The sequence below is a fragment of the Coregonus lavaretus genome, assembly GCF_964263955.1.
Source record: "Coregonus lavaretus genome assembly, chromosome: 33".
Taxonomy (NCBI): Eukaryota; Metazoa; Chordata; class Actinopteri; order Salmoniformes; family Salmonidae; genus Coregonus; species Coregonus lavaretus.
Genome location: NC_140020.1, coordinates 32,486,197 through 32,503,534, shown reverse-complemented (window position 1 = coordinate 32,503,534; position 17,338 = coordinate 32,486,197). Strand labels below are relative to the sequence as shown.

The 17,338-nt window shown below is 42.8% G+C and overlaps 1 protein-coding gene across 1 annotated transcript in view; it reads left to right on the top strand.

The window, feature by feature from the left end:
* Nucleotides 1–17,338, top strand: part of LOC311108272 (ATPase family AAA domain-containing protein 2B-like) — a 155,099-nt gene that overhangs the window by 69,842 nt on the left and 67,919 nt on the right. The window lies entirely within an intron of this gene.

Sequence of the window (17,338 nt, the reverse complement as noted above, 5' to 3'; positions counted from 1 at the left end):
TTGCAACTTGCCTCAGTCCATTGTTAATTACCCAGACTCGTACACAAACAGCTATTTGAGAATAACCGACCCATTCCTGCTCAAGTTAATATCATGATGCAAAACATAGAGAGAATACAATAATATAAATCAGTGAAGCTACAACATATTGAGAGAATATAATGATATAAAACAGTGAAGCTATAAGACAGTGTTATAGGGCAATAGTTCACAATCTATAGTTTTAGCTCTATCATATGACTCCTAACTCACCCTTATGGAGATCATTCCATCTAACCCTTAACACGTTAATCACTACTGCTAGGCCACTTATATAGTCATAAACATACTAAAACGTGTTCAAGTCAATTAGACAGTTTCCAACATTCCCTCATCTCGAACAATAATCACTCACATGTTCCACACCACCTAGAATACATATTGACTTCAACAGGGAAGAGAGAGAATACATGTTTAATAATTTCACCACACCCTTGATGAGAATGAGATTGGGGCAAAGACCGTCCATCCGATCTGTTCAATGCCAATGGGATGCTAGATCTTCTCTGGGCTCCATGAAAATTTGTTTCCTGTTGGATATCCCTCACTTTTACCCAGTCTTCCCCCATCGGCTTCAGAGTATCAGAGACAGCTCACTCGCACCCTCTCCTTAATCCTCATCCTCGGGTGTCAAAGCAAAATGCAGACTACGAGCCTTGTAAGTAATTAATTGGACTGTATCGTCCAGAAAGCCATATGTATTAATGCGCTTTAACATTAGGATTCTGATGGCATGGTAAAACAAAGCCCCTACTATCAATGTCACAATTATGGTTAGCCCATGCTACAATCTAGTTGTTTTTCTGATAACCTCCCTCTCGGAGGACATGGAAAGATGAGGTTTCCTGGGAGGAAACCCTCCCTAGACTCACTGGATTCTTACAAAAATTTAATTAGTTTCAGAAACCACCTGCAGGATGAGCAGTGCACCCTCCCCTCACTTTGCTCTCCTCACAGTTTAGGGGCAGCGCTAGGTCTCTCCTTCTCGCGTTTCCGAATCATCGTTAGAACTATTGAAAATTATCCAACCCAAATTTAGAATGACAGTCCCATGTGCTTCACATTGAGTCACGGGACCTGATACCTTGTATTAAAAACGATACTGAAGTGTGTGCCAATTTACAACTGGAGAATACGTTAAACCTAATGTCTTTTATCAGTTTCACGCCTCAAATATCGCTGTTGTTGACAACACACGTTACTAGTATTGACAACCAACGTTCTTTATTGCTACACAATCGGTTTCTAATAACTTCTTAATGCCACAGTTCTTCTACAGGCACCGGTCTATCACGTATACATTTCCACCTACTGACAGTCTCATCCTTGACAGACACCACTGATAGAAATTAATATATCAGGTATTACCAAACGACAGACTTTCGGCATGGACCACTTTTCTACAACCAAACATACTAGTATATGGATGTGCCAACTTCTCCATATACCATATAGACAGTACAGACACAAACAGACTCCAACCCCTAATCTAACCTATTAGGGGGGGCTAATTCCACCTAAGCACGTAGTGTCCTCATATCTCCAGTTTAACCTATTAGGGGGCTAAACCCTCCTGAACACGCTGGGCCCGCAGTGCTCCAGTCTAACCTATTAGGGGGCTAAACCCTCCTGAACACGCTGTGCCCGCAATAAGTTATAGTATGGTAACATAAATAAGTATATTTCAAGGTAGAATCCAACAGCCTATATGATCAGGATTTTCTAAGTAAAGGAACCTTTTTTACATTAAACCGGTCTTCTCTTGAGATTGGTCATATTTACAGTTTTACTGCAGGATATGAATTGCCACAATGATGTTTGTTCTTTAAATGATGTGTTTTATTGACTATGCTGCTGTGGATGCTTAGGGTAAGGAAACAAATATGTAATTTGGGTGAACTGTCCTTTTAACAGTTTGGCCTGCCAATCAATCACTGTGGGTGGCATCGATATGAGTCGCAACATTTATTCTACTGTCAAAATTGACTACAAAGTGTAAATAGAATACTTTTGGTCATAAAGTCAGTCTGATCCAAAGTTTTGTGAGACTTGTGGTTGGGACTGCTTCACAACAGCTTTGCTGATTGCCCACACATCAGCAAAGCGAGTGAGTGAGCTGCTCGCACTGTCAGTCGACAATTTGTGCCTACAGTTTGCCCTGGGTTATCCAAGGTAACATTCTTACTCAACCCCGCCTTTATGCCAAAGGTCAGCGGCAATTACAGTTGTCTTGCCTTAGCTTATGGCTTTCAACTTGCCTCCCTTCTACGGAAGAAGAGCTTCTCCACCATTTATGTCCAGTGTGCGCTTTGCGCATCTACTTGGATAGAACAAGAGCTTGGCATAAGAGTGACCAACTCTTTGTGTCTTGGGCGCCCCCCTGCGAAGGTGGGCCCCTCTCTCGTCAACGGCTATCCCATTGAATAGTGGAGGCTATTACAGTTGAAGTCAGAAGTTTACATACACTTAGGTTGGAGTGATTAAAACTTGTTTTTCAACCACTCCACACATTTCTTGTTAACAAACTATAGTTTTGGCAAGTCGGTTAGGACATCTACTTTGTGCATGACACAGGTAATTTTTCCAACAATTGTTTACAGACAGATTATGTCACTTATAATTCACTGTATCACAATTCCAGTGGGTCAAAAGTTTACATACACTAAGTTGACTGTGCCTTTAAACAGCTTGGAAATTTCCAGAAAATTATGTCATGGCTTTAGAAGCTTCTGATAAGCTAATTGACATAATTTGAGTCGATTGGAGGTGTACCTGTGGATGTATTTCAAGGCCTACCTTCAAACTCAGTGCCTCTTTGCTTGACATCATGGGAAAATCAAAATAAATCAGCCAAGACCTCAGAAATAAAATTGTAGACCTCCACAAGTCTGGTTCATCCTTGGGAGCAATTTCCAAACGCCTGAAGGTACCACGTTCATCTGTACAAACATTAGTACGCAAATTCAAACACCATGGGACCATGCAGCCGTCATACCACTCAGGAAGGAGACGCGTTTTGTGTCCTAGAGATGAACGTACTTTGGTGCGAAAAGTGCAAATCAATCCCAGCACAGCAAAGGACCTTGTGAAGATGCTGGAGGAAACAGGTACAAAAGTATCTATATCCACAGTAAAAGGAGTCCTATATCGACATAACCTGAAAGGCCGCTCAGCAAGGAAGAAGCCACTGCTCCAAAACCGCCATAAAAAAGCCAGACTACGGTTTGCAACTGCACATGGGGGACAAAGATCGTACTTTTTTGAAAAATGTCCTCTGGTCTGATGAAACAAAAATAGAACTGTTTGGCCGTAATGACCATCGTTATGTTTGGAGGAAAAGGGAGGTTGCTTGCAAGCCGAAGAACACCATCCCAACTGTGAAGCACGGGGGTGGCAGCATCATGCTGTGAGTGTGCTTTGCTGCAGGAGGGACTTGTGCACTTCACAAAATAGATGGCATCATGAGGAAGGGAAATTATGTGGATATATTGAAGCAATATCTCAAGACATCAGTCAGGAAGTTAAAGCTTGGTCACAAATGGGTCTTCCAAATGGTCAATGACCCCAAGCATACTTCCAAAGTTGTGGCAAAATGGCTTAAGGACAACAAAGTCAAGGTATCGGAGTGGCCATCACAAAGCCCTGACCTCAATCCTATAGAAATGTTGTGTGCAGAACTGAAAAAGCGTGTGCAAGCAAGGAGGCCTACAAACCTGACTCAGGTACCCAGATCTGTCAGGAGGGATGGGCCAAAATTCACCCAACTTATTGTGGGAAGCTTGTGGAAGGCTACCCGAAACGTTTGACCCAAGTTAAACAATTTAAAGGCAATGCTGCCAAATACTAATTGAGTGTATGTAAACTTCTTACCCACTGGGAATGTGATGAAAGAAATAAAAGCTGAAATAAATAATTATCTCTACTATTATTCTGACATTTCACATTCTTAAAATAAAGTGGTGATCCTAACTGACCTAAGACAGGGAATTTTTACTAGGATTAAATGTCAGGAATTGTGAAAAACTGAGTTTAAATGTATTTGGCTAAGGTGTATGTAAACTTCCGACTTCAACTGTATATTGGCTTATAATAGCAAGGGTTTAAAGCCCCTGGCGGGCCTGACAACTCATTCCACCAGAGGTATGGCTACCTCTTGGGCACTGTTCAAAGGCATCTCTGTACAATGGGATAAGGGCCACCCCTTATACATTTGAGGTTTTACTGACTGGATTTCACTGCACCTTCATTGGTGCATACTGTCCTCAATGTCGGGGCCTCTGAGGGGTGACTCATTTGGGACTACCCTGACTTCGCAGAGCATTTCTGCGATACGGGAGTTGGCCATATCCCATTGTGAGACATCGATAGTATTTTAAAGGAAGAGAGGCATGCTTGAGACTGACCAGTGGGCGGGCGAGTGGCGCCTTAGGTGGAGAGGGGTCACCATTTTCACCACTCGACCTGTCTCCAATAGACGTGTGATTGGTTCTTCGAGCTGGCAGTGATCCGCTGAGGGAATCCCATTGTGAGACATCTCACTCATATTATCATAGAACCAGGGTTTACGCAAGTAACCTTAAGATATACAGGTAACTGCCAAAATATTGGTAACACTTGAGTAAATGAGGGATACTGAATAGTATATTGAATGCAGGTTCTTCCACACAGGTGTGGTTCCTGACTTAATTAAGCAATGAACATCCCATCATGCTTACAGTCATGTATAAAAATCCTGGGCAGGCCATTATTTTGGCTACCATGGCTATGCCCCCATAGGATGACAATGCCCCCATCCACAGGACATGAGTGGTCACTGAATGGTTGGAAGAGCATGAAAACGATGTAAACCATATGCCAGGGCAGTCTGTAACCAGATCTCAACCCAATTGAACACTTATGGGAGATTCTGGAGCAGCGCCTGAGACAGCGTTTTCCACCACCGTCAACAAAACACTAAATTATGGAATTTCTCGTGATCGAATGGTGTCGCATCCCTCCAATAGAGTTCCAGATACAATACTTGTAGAATCTATGCCAAGGTGCATTGAAGCTGTTCTGGCTCGTGGTGGCCCAACACCCTATTAAGACACTTTATGTTGGTGCTTCCTTTATTTTGGCACTTACCTGCATGTTGCCCTAAGAGTTGTGCAAGGTTGGTACAATCTTATAAAAAATTATTCACAGCTGTAATGGCTGCCAAAGGTGCTTCCACCAAGTATTAACGCTGGGGTGTGAAGACACATACGCAATCAATACATATTTAATTTTCATTTCATTTGATTAATTTGGACAATTTTCTAAAAATGTCTTACACTTTGAAAATGTGGAGTAGATTGGTAGGAAACAAATCCAATTTATTTCCTTTTTTTAGATAAAATTAAGGCAGCAAAATGTGTTGTCATTCAGTCTTAGTTTCTCAGACTACATTAGCTATGCAACGCAATGGCATGCAAGGCTTATCAAGTGAAGGCTAGCTCTGTCTTGTTTAAAACCTTGTTTTTAGTCACAGTCACACTCCAGCCATTATCAGTATGGTGTCTTCTATTTCTTTACAGTTGCATACACTTTACCCATATATGATGACACAGGAGTATTGACATCCCAGGTGTCTGGCTGCTCAGCTATGCATCTGATACATTTGACTGTGTGATAAAACCAATTAGATCTAACAGTTATTCGAGTCTTATTCATTATGAAAGTGCTCCAAGGCAGTGACACTACACAGAACTTGGAATTGGTTTTCTTTCTTCTATCAACTTAAAATTCAAATAAAATATACAGTGAGACAGAAACCCCTCAAAGCACCAGTGTAGCCAGATAAAAGCAAAAAGCACTTCACACACTACATTACTAGCACTATACTACATTACTACCCTTACACCCTGAGAATACCCTCACAGCAGGAGCCACACAGACATACTCACACAATCCCCAGTGTTTTCCCTAAGCGCCGACCGTCAGCTAAACAACCGATAAGACTCATTTGTTATCCAGCTACATTTTCAACTTCACATCAGACTTTTTTTCACTTAAGTTTCAATTCAGACAAGTCTGTATAGCCTTCTCCCGCTAGAATGAACTATATTAATATAATATAATATGCCATTTAGCAGACGCTTTTGTCCAAAGCGACTTACAGTCATGCGTGCATACATTTTTGTGTATGGGTGGTCCCGGGGATCGAACCCACTACCTTGGCGTTACAAGCGCCGTGCTCTACCAGCTGAGCTACATATTCATCTTCTAGTGATCTATTGATGGGACAGGCGCCTGTCAGTCACAAAGCAAGCGATGACAGGGAAACGCTGCTGGTTTGTCAGTCTGCTGTCTGTCCCACCTCTAAGTCACTCTGTTATTTTTGTGCGCTGTGGTTGGCTGCAGTCAAATTTATTTTCACGAAGGAGGGGAGGATGATGCTTCACTCTCCTGTGTTTGAATTTACACGTCCCATGTAATGTTAAGTGGTAACGATGAGTTGAAATCCACTTAATTGTTGTTTTGTATAACTTTTTTTCTCTCTTTTTTCATGTTTCAACTTTCATATAGCCAGCCACGGAGTCGGGCACATAGGCTATTTACTGTGCTTTGATTGACGGCCGAACAGCAAGTGTTGACTAGTTTATAAAAGGTGTACTCCTGAGTGGTGCAGTGGTCTAAGGCACTGCATCGCAGTGCTAACTGTGCCACTAGAGATCCTGGTTCGAATCCAGGCTCTGTCGCAGGGATGTAGCTCAGTTGATAGAGCATGGCGTTTGCAACGCCAGGGTTGTGGGTTCGATTCCCACGGGGGGCCAGTATAAAAAAAAAAAAGATACATTCACTAACTGTAAGTCGTTCTGGATAAGAGCGTCTGCTAAATGACTAAAATGTAAATGTAAATGTGTCGAAGTCAATCTCCTAAATCCCTTTGCTATTCATAAATCATGCAGTGTAGTTATACAGTATATCCATGATATATCACCTGGACAAGTAAACCAAAGATCTTGTTTGTATTTCTCTAGGATTCGAAGCCCATGTCAAGACTTGCTAGTGACCGCTAAAGTGACTCGTCAGTGTAGCTTAGTGATGAGTTTTTTGCGAACTAACGGCTCTTTTTGAGCGGATCCTTTAGGTGTCAGGAACCGAATCGCATCGGTGATTGAGCCGTTCATTTGGCTCCCTATTTTGCATACTGGTAGACAACTGATTTTTGGTGATTATCTGCTGATAAATTATGAAATAATTCTATGAAGATGTTGAATCCTCATTGCAGGAACAATAGGCAGTGGAGAGCGCACCTCATTCTGGTCCAAAATATGAATAAATAAAACCGATTGCAGGTTATAAAAGCAAATGATAAACTCAGCAAAAAAGGAAACGTCCTCTCACTGTCAACTGCGTTTATTTTCAGCAAACTTAACATGTATAAATATTTGTATCAACATAACAAGATTCAACAACTGAGACATAAACTGAACAGTAGGGAATGGCCCTAGCCCTCACCCTCCTATCCAACAGGTCCAAGACGTGCTCAATGGGATTGAGATCCGGGCTCTTCGCTGGCCATGGCAGAACACTGACATTCCTGTCTTGCAGGAAATCACGCACAGAACGAGCAGTATGGCTGGTATGTCATGATGTTCAGATGTACCGATCCTGTGCAGGTGTTGTTACACGTGGTCTGCCACTGCGAGGACGATCAGCTGTCCATCCTGTATCCCCGTAGAGCTGTCTTAGGCGTCTCACAGTACGGACATTGCAATTTATTGCCCTGGCCACATCTGCAGTCCTCATGCCTCCTTGCAGCATGCCTAAGGCACGTTCACGCAGATGAGCAGGGACCCTGAGCATCTTTCTTTTGGTGTTTTTCAGAGTCAGTAGAAAGGCCTCTTTAGTGTCCTAAGTTTTCATAACTGTGACCTTAATTGCCTACCGTCTGTAAGCTGTTAGTGTCTTAACAACCGTTCCACAGGTGCATGTTCATTAATTGTTTATTGTTAATTGAACAAGCATGGGAAACAGTGTTTAAACCCTTTACAATGAAGATCTGTGAAGTTTCTTTTTTTGCTGATTTTATATGGTATTATTAAAGGTATCGATATAGGCCTACTGATTTGATTAAAGTGTAAAAAATGGAGTAGTCAGCTGCTGCTTTCTGTGTAGCAAAGCCCATGTTTAACACTTGCTTCATTCTTCAATCGTACCCGTAGGTCTATTCACGGGCGCCTGACTTTGTATAAAAGTGGCTGTACACAATCTGGCGGGGGTTACTCCCCCTGAACATTTTTGCATTTTTAAAACCCTTTTCTTGCAATTCTATATTGTTTCTCAACAGGGAATCAATCCATGTTTACTTGACAGAACATAATCTTTTTTCTTATGTTTTTGCCACAATAAACTAACAAACATTGTGGCAATTCATATCTTGCAATAAAACTGTAAATTTGACTTTAATCTCAAGAGAAGACAGGTTTTAAGTTAAAAAAGGTTATCTTACTTAGACCTGATTAGGGCAGTTACGGTGACCATATTACCGCCACACCGGCGGTCACGAGTCATGAAGGCAGTCAAATTCCACGTGACCGTGATCAAATAAAATAAAATGGTATTTGTCACATGCGCCGAATACAACAGTGAAATGCTTACTTACAAGCCCTTAACCAACAATGCAGTTTAAAAAAAAATAAGTTAAAGTATTTACTCAAATAAACTGAAGTAAAAAATAGAAAAATAACAAATTAATTAAAAAGCAACAATAAAATAACAGTAGTGAGGCTATATACAGGGGGTACCGGTACAGAGTCAATGTGCGGGGGCACAGGTTAGTCGAGGTAATATGTACATGTAGGTAGAGGTAAAGTGACTATGCATAGATAATAAACAGAGTAGCAGCAGCGTAAAAATAAGTGGTGGGGGTGGGGGGTTGCAGCTGTTACACCTTTTGAGGATCTGAGGACCCATGCCAAATCTTTTATCTCCTGAGGGGGAATAGGCTTTGTCGTGCCCTCTTCACGACTGTCTTGGTGTGTTTGGACCATAATAGTTTGTTGGTGATGTGGACACCAAGGAACTTGAAGCTCTCAACCTGTTCCACTACAGCCCTGTTGATGAGAATGGGGGCGTGCTCAGTCCTCTTTTATTTCCGGTAGTCCACAATCATCTCCTTTGTCTTGATCACGTTGAGGGAGAGGTTGTTATCCTGGCACCACACGGCCAGGTCTCTGTCCTCCTCCCTATAGGCTGTCTCATCGTTGTCGGTGATCAGGCCTACCACTGTTGTGTCGTCGGCAAACTTAATGATGGTGTTGGAGTCGTGCCTGGCCATGCAGTCATGGGTGAACAGGGAGTACAGGAGGGGACTGAGCACGCACCCCTGAGGGGCCCCTGTGTTGTTACCTACCCTTACCACCTGGTGGCGGCCCGTCAGGAAGTCCAGGATCCAGTTGCTGTGGGAGGTGTTTAGTCCCAGGGTCCTTAGCTTAGTGATGAGCTTTGAGGGCACTATGGTGTTGAACGCTGAGCTGTAATCAATTAATATCATTCTCACGTAGGTGTTCCTTTTGTCCAGGTGGGAAAGGGCAGTGTGGAGTGCAATAGAGATTGCGTCATCTGTGGATCTGATGGGGCGATATGCAAATTGGAGTGGGTCTAGGGTTTCTGGGATAATGGTGTTGTGAGCCATGACCAGCCTTTCAAAGCACTTCATGGCTACAGACATGAGTTCTACGGGTCGGTAGTCATTTAGGCAGGTTATCTTAGTGCTCTTGGGCACAGGGACTATGGTGGTCTGCTTGAAACATGTTGGTATTACAGACTCAGTCAGGGACTGGTTGAAAAAATCAGTGAAGACACTTGCCAGTTGGTCAGCGCATGCTCGGAGTACACGTTCTGGTAATCTGCGGCCTTGTGACTGTTGACCTGTTTAAAGGTCTTACTCAAATCGGCTACGGAGAGCGTGATCACACAGTCGTCCGGAACAGCTGATGCTCTCATGCATGCTTCAGTGTTGCTTGCCTCAAAGCGAGCATAGAAGTAATTTAGCTTGTCTGGTAGGCTCGTGTCACTGGGCAGCTCGCAGCTGTGCTTCCCTTTTGTAATCTGTAATAGTTTGCAAGCCCTGCCACATCCGACGATCATCGGAGCCGGTGTAGTACGATTCAATCTTAGTCCTGTATTGACTCTTTGCCTGTTCATCGGAGGGCATAGTGGGATTTCTTATAAGCGTCCAGGTTAGAGTCCCGCTCCTTGAAAGCGGCAGCTCTACCCTTTAGGTCAGTGCGTATGTTGCCTGTAATCCATGGCTTCTGGTTGGGGTATGTACGTACGGTCACTGTGGGGACATTTTACATTACATTTTAGTCATTTAGCAGACGCTGTTATCCAGAGCGACTTACATTATTTTGTATTTTTCATACTGGCCCCCCGTGGGAATTGAACCCACAACCCTGGCGTTGCAAACGCCATGCTCAATCAACTGAGCTACAACATCAATGCACTTATTGATGAAGCCAGTGATTTATGTGGTGTACTTCTCAATGACATCGAAAGAATCCCGGAACATATTCCAGTCTGTGCTTGCAAAACAGTTCTGTAGCTTAGCATCTGCGTCATCTGACCGCTTCCGTATTGAGCGAGTCAATGGTACTTCCTGCTTTTAGTTTTTGCTTGTAAGCAGGAATCGGGAGGATAGAATTATGGTCAGATTTGCCAAATGGAGGGCGAGGGAGAGCTTTGTACGCGTCTCTGTGTGTGGAGTAAAGGTGGTCTAGAGTTTTTTTTCCCCTCTGGTTGCACATATAACGTGCTGATAGAAATTAGGTTTGATGCTGCTGATGGTCGTTAGTAGCCTACCAAACTTGCTAACTGCCTGGTACTCAGCACTCTATTGTCCCTCTAATCACTCTGACATCAATGCAAATGTTTTCGAAAATCTAATCAAACACTTAATAATAATATGCCATTTAGCAGACGCTTTTATCCAAAGCGACTTACAGTCATGTGTGCATACATTTTTAGAGCCCATGAGCTCATATTGCACAACATTTCAATAGGTTATGCAATTGCGCAAGAAAATAGAGTGAAGGCCTCTTTTTAAAAAGAGGAGGATCAGCTTTCTATAGGCTAGGCCTAATATATTTATTTTTCCAATTTCCTTAATGTTAAGCATATTGCTTATATTTACAGCAGGAGTATAGCCTACCTGGCTGGCATGAAAATAAACCACGGGGAAAGGCGTCCTCCATTCGCTATTTAAGTGCATAGATGACATGTATTTTTTCCCGTTGCCCCTGTTTTGATACAGGTGCATGATAATCGTCCATTCTAAATCAAAACAAATTTCACAAATATATGATTTAGTATATGTAAAGACAAGATTAAATCAAGAATAGTCTGGGTGACAATATTAGCCTATCACTTGTGAATTATATATTATCAGTTGTGAATGATGCCCAGCATAAGAAACAAAGCCTTTTTTTTGGCGACTTTCGAATGAATTTCACACACCTCATGTAGCCTAGCCCATAGGCCTATAGGTTTTACTAAGGTTTATATCACAACTAAAGTGGCCAAATAACTTCTTAAGATTAAGCACATTCATCCGCTTTGCAAGGGGTGTAGAGCCTAACTGGCATACATAAGCAGCACGTGAGTTTCAAGTTTGTGGAAGATAATTTCCACCATAGAAATGCACCTTTATAATAAAAGCATTACATGCATAATTGCATTTGCGGTCACTTTTGATAATGGTGTTTTCCGCTAATGGAACATTTGCGCTTATAGCTTACTACCATGTGCGCATTTCTGTGCTTATAATGTTAAGAAGTAGCCTAATAATTTATAAACATTTTAAGCTAAACGTTCTGATCTGTTACGTCAGCAACATTGCGTAATAAAATACATTCTAGTGGTTGTATTAATTTGGGATCTATCGCATCCCACAACTGTCCCAGACTATGTTTGGAATATTTATTTCTCGCACAGAATAGAATATGTCAACCTTGGTACTATGGGGGATAGTAGATTGACATAGGCTAGTGCATTTGCTGTTCGTTAGACCTACTCATCTTGTTGGCTGACGAAAAGTAAATGTGGACAGTTCTTCCAATATCTTCAATATGCACCTCGGAATTGGATAAGGATGCGCACAGTTGCCTTCCCGATGTGTCTGTCTTCACTTGTAGCCTGTGAGAAAACCCGATCACGTGATTGAGCGCGCAGCACTCAGGGAGAATGGCACAACGGTCACAGGCCAGAAAAGGCATGGATATTTTTTAGGGTGCATTATGGGGTTGCCGCCTTGAAATTCTAGGCATTATCAAGTGCTTGTCAAATTGTGAATGATGTAGTGTGTACAGCCTGTGCAAAAAAACTAAGCAGCGCTCATGCATTTCAAGCGACTTTTCTCAAATCATCATTAGTTGCATTATAATATATTAAAAATGAAAACATATAGCACACCATTTGTAGAACAACTAAAGTTACATTAATAACTCTAAATTAAGCATATAGGAATACATATTTATTTGTTTACCACTCAACACAGAATAGCTGCATGTGTGCACTCCCTCAAATCGTATTTTATTCAGCTTTGTTCAATTGTATTCTTCATTCTTCTAAGCAAATCTTGTCTGCTAAATGAATTTGTGTAGCCCACAGCCATTTGGCATAGCCAGATCAGGACCTAACATATGGACAACTCAGAGTATGCTATTCTGTACTTCTGAAATAGACTACGTTTTCTTCATATCATGCTTCTTTAGACCTGTCTAAAATAAAGAATGGATTTATTGTGAAGGTGAAGGCTATATTATTTTTTAGACTTTTTAAAATGTAGATGTTCCAAAGGTCTGCATCAGTGGCTTGTAGGCTATGTGTGGAAGCCAGGAGATGCTAAATGTGTTTATGTTAATTAACAGTCAATTACCGTGAGACCGACAGTTATTTGCTTGACAATCACTGGCTGACTAAATTTCGTGACCGCCACAGCCTTAGTCCTGATCATCTAGGCCTAGACGATATCCAAAACAACACACTGAATTCAAAAATCTTCTGTAATTTTAATTGTAAAGTCATGTCTTTCTACTCAATACCACAATTCGTTTGACCAATCTGAGATGTAAAGTTGCTACAGTATTCAAAAATTTAGCTATGTGTTTCAGATGGAATCAAGGCATTGGAATGTACCAGAGGACAACCAAAATAGAGCTTGTTCTGCAACAACAAAATTTGGTGGTATGAATATAGCAGGGGTTGTTACTTGCGAAAAAGTGTTATCAAATCGATTAGAATAACATGCATTATTTAAACACGCAGGCTGTGTTGGTGTTTACATTAAAGTGAAGGTTGTATGTTTGGATTCAGGCTTATGAATCATTCATAAGCCATGGGAATTAATGTAGCGGGAAAAAGAACTCAAGTTCCCTCTGTATGCTGTGGCGTTAATTGAAAGCCATATAGATGGAAGCCTAGCGACCCGACAACCATTCAATTAAAATGGACGTTGTATTTCTCAGGGAGCCTCTTTGTCTCTATCTCCCTGGGATACTGTAAATATGTGGGCCAACTAAACTAAATGATGTTTCTTTCTCACTGCTTGTTGCTCAGTTAAATAGTTAAGCAAATAGCTACCTGGACTATCTGCATTGACCCTTTTTTTCACTCACTTTTTTTGTCTCATCATATACCCTCCTGCTACTGTTTATTATCGATCACTTTATTCCTAATTCTATATGTACTTATCTACCTCAATTACCTCGTACCCCTGCACATGGACTCTGTACCGGTACTCCATGTATATAGCCAAGTTATTGTTACTTGTGTATATATTATTTAACAACATTATTCTGTGTTTTACTTTTCTATTATTTCTCTATTTTCTTTCTTTCTGCATTGTTGGGAAGGGCCTGTACGTAAGCATTTCACTGTTAGTCTACAACTGTTTATGAAGCATGTGACGAATAACATTTGATTTGATTTAAATCAAATCAAATTGTATTTGTCACATACACATGTTTAGCAGATGTTATTGTGGGTGTAGAGAAATGCTTGTGCTTCTAGCTCCGACAGTGCAGTAATATCTAACAAGTAATATCTAGCAATTTCACAACATATACCCAATACACATATATCTAAGTAAGGAATGGAATTAAGAATATTTAAGCTATTTAACAGTCTGATGGCCTTGAGATAGAAGCTGTTTTTCATTCTCTCGGTCACAGCTTTGATGCACCTGTACTGACCTCGCCTTCTGGATGATAGCGGGGTGAACAGGCAGTGGCTCGGGTGGTAGATGTCCTTGATGATATTTTTGGCCTTCCTGTGACATCGGGTGCTGTAGGTGTCCTGGAGGGCGGGTAGTTTGCTCCCGGTAATGTGTTCGGCAGACCGCACCACCCTCTGGAGAGCCCTGCGGTTGCGGGCGGTGCAGTTGCCGTACCGGGCGTTGATACAGCCCGACAGTATGCTCTCAATTGTGCATCTGTAAAAGTTTGGGAGGGTTTTAGGTGCCAAGCCAAATTTATTCAGCCTCCTGAGGTTGAAGAGGCTCTGTTGCGCCGCCTTCACCACACTGTCTGCGTGGGTGGACCATTTCAGTTTGTCAGTGATGTGTACGCCAAGGAACTTGAAGCTTTCCTCCTCCACTGCGGTCCTGTCAATGTGGATAGGGGGGTGCACCCTCTGCTGTTTCCTGAAGTCCACGGTCTTCTCCTTTGATTTGTTGATGTTGAGTGAGAGGTTATTTTCCTGGCACCAAACTCCCAGAGCCCTCACTTCCTTCCTGTAGGCGGTCTCGTCATTGTTGGTAATCAAGCCTACTACTGTTGTGTCGTCTGCAAACTTGATGATTGAGTTGGAGGCGTGCTTGGCCACGCAGTCATGGGTGAACAGGGAGTACATGAGGGGGCTGAGCACACACCCCTGTGGGGCCCCAGTGTTGAGGATCAGCGAAGTGGAGATTTCCTACCTTCACCACCTGGGGTGGCCCGTCAGGATGTCCAGGACCCAGTTGCACAGGGCGGGGTTCAGACCCAGGGCCTCGAGCTTAATGATGAGCTTGGAGGGTACTCTGGTGTTGAATGCTGAGCTATAGTCAATGAACAGCATTCTTACATAGCTATTCCTCTTGTCCAGATGGGATAGGTCAGTGTGCAGTGTGATGGCGATTGCTTCGTCTGTGGCTCTATTGGGGCGGTAAGCAAATTGAAGTGGATCCAGGGTGACAGGTAAGGTAGAGGTGATATGATCCTTAACTAGTCTCTCAAAGCACTTCATGATGACAGAGGTGAGTGCTACGGGGCGATAGTTATTTAGTTCAGTTACCTTTGCTTTCTTGGGTACAGGAACAATGGTGGCCATCTTGAAGCATGTGGGGACAGCAGACTGGGAAAGGGAGAGATTGAATATGTCCGTAAACACACCAGCCAGCTGGTCTGCGCATGCTCTGAGGACACGGCTAGGGATGCCGTCTGGGCCGGCAGCCTTGCGGGGGTTAACATAATTAAATGTGGGCGAAGAAGTGGGCGAAGAAGGTGTTTAGCTTGTCCGGAAGCAAGACGTCGGTGTCGTCGACGTGGCTGGTATTCCTTTTTTAGTCTGTGATTGTCTGTAGACCCTGCCACATATGTCTCGTGTCTGAGCCGTTGAATTGCGACTCCACTTTGTTTCTATACAGTTTAATTGCCTTGCGGAGTGAGTAGCTACACTGTTTGTATTCTGTCATGTTCCCAGTCACCTTGCCCTGATTTAAATGCAGTGGTTCGCGCTTTCGGTTTTGCACGAATGCTGCCATCTATCCACGGTTTCTGGTTTGGGTAGGTTTTAATAGTCACAGTTGGCACAACATCTCCTATACACTTCCTGATAAACTCAGTCACCGTTTCAGTGTATTCGTCAAAATTATTTTCGCAAGCTACCCAGAACATATCCCAGTCCGCGTGATCAAAACAATCTTGAAGCGTGGATTCCGATTGGTCAGACCAGCGTTGAATAGTCCTTATCACGGGTACTTCCTGTTTGAGTTTCTGCCTATAGGAAGGGAGGAGCAAAATTGAGTCGTGGTCAGATTTGCCAAAAGGAGGGAGGGGGAGGGCCTTATAACCATCCCGGAAATTTGAATAGCAATGGTCGAGGATTTTAGCAGCCCGAGTACAACAGTCGATATGTTGATAGAACTTAAATGCAGCTTTATACGCATGAGCTCACACACCGATGAATAAATCATTTCTGTGGGTTTGCAGGCTGGCGGAGAGCCCGGGTCATTTATTTGAATGGAGTGGCTGCAAATGATGCACTAAATATATATTTTTTTAAATTAAGGACTTTAATAATGAAGCCCAGTACTGGACTCCAACTAGTGTCCCTGGGAATAGAGACTAGCCCAGCACCAATTACATTTGGTCATTTTGTAGTTTGCTCACCGACTCTGGCTTTTTGAAACATGCCTATTTTGTTTTCGGTCCTCTTCCTTTGTCTTCCAAATAGTCCTCTTTCTTCTTCCCCCCTCTTCCTCTTCTACTTTCTTTCCTTTTCCTCTCATCTCTTCTCCCTCTTTTCCTCCACTCCTCTCTTCCATTTCTCCTCCACTCCTGTTTGCAGTAAACGCTGAGGCTGTACTCTGCAGTCTTGAAAGAAGGTCTTGTTCCCCTGTGTTTCCTCTCACTTCATTATATAAAAAAAACAAATATATCCGCTCTACACAGTGTCAACCCTGCATTCACGAACAAACCCGCTCTAGAGGAAAACACCCAAACATTTTCAAACTCGCAGCAAACAAACACTGTTTACACACACCACTGAGTAGGCGGCGGAATGTCCTTGTCAGCTCTCGACAGAGGTGACACGGGTTTCGATAAGGGTACAGACCTCCACTCAACACTCGCCCTGAACCCTGTCGCCCCATACTCTGACAGACAGTACAGTACCGTACCCCACCCCACACACACACACACACAGTCTTCCAATTAGTGGTTAGAAGCTGTCAGATGGCGACCTCTCTGGCCCTCTGTCTGAACCTGTTGGTTGTGTGGCGTAATGAGGAGGATGTCTGTTTACACACATACATGCATGCTCGTGCAACACACAACTCACTGACAACCACCTTTTAGGATAAATATTGTATGTGTTAGAGGGAAGTGTGTGTGTGTGTGTGTGTGTGTGTGTGTGTTAGATATGCAATATGTGTGTCTGTGTGAGAAGAGAGGATGAGATTGACTGTATGCCTGAGGTTTGTCTCCTAACATTCACCACCAAAGGAAGCTATGTTGGCTTCATCCAAACAGTGAGAGAACAGTTATCCCTTGTCCCAGCGTTGGAGGCCAGA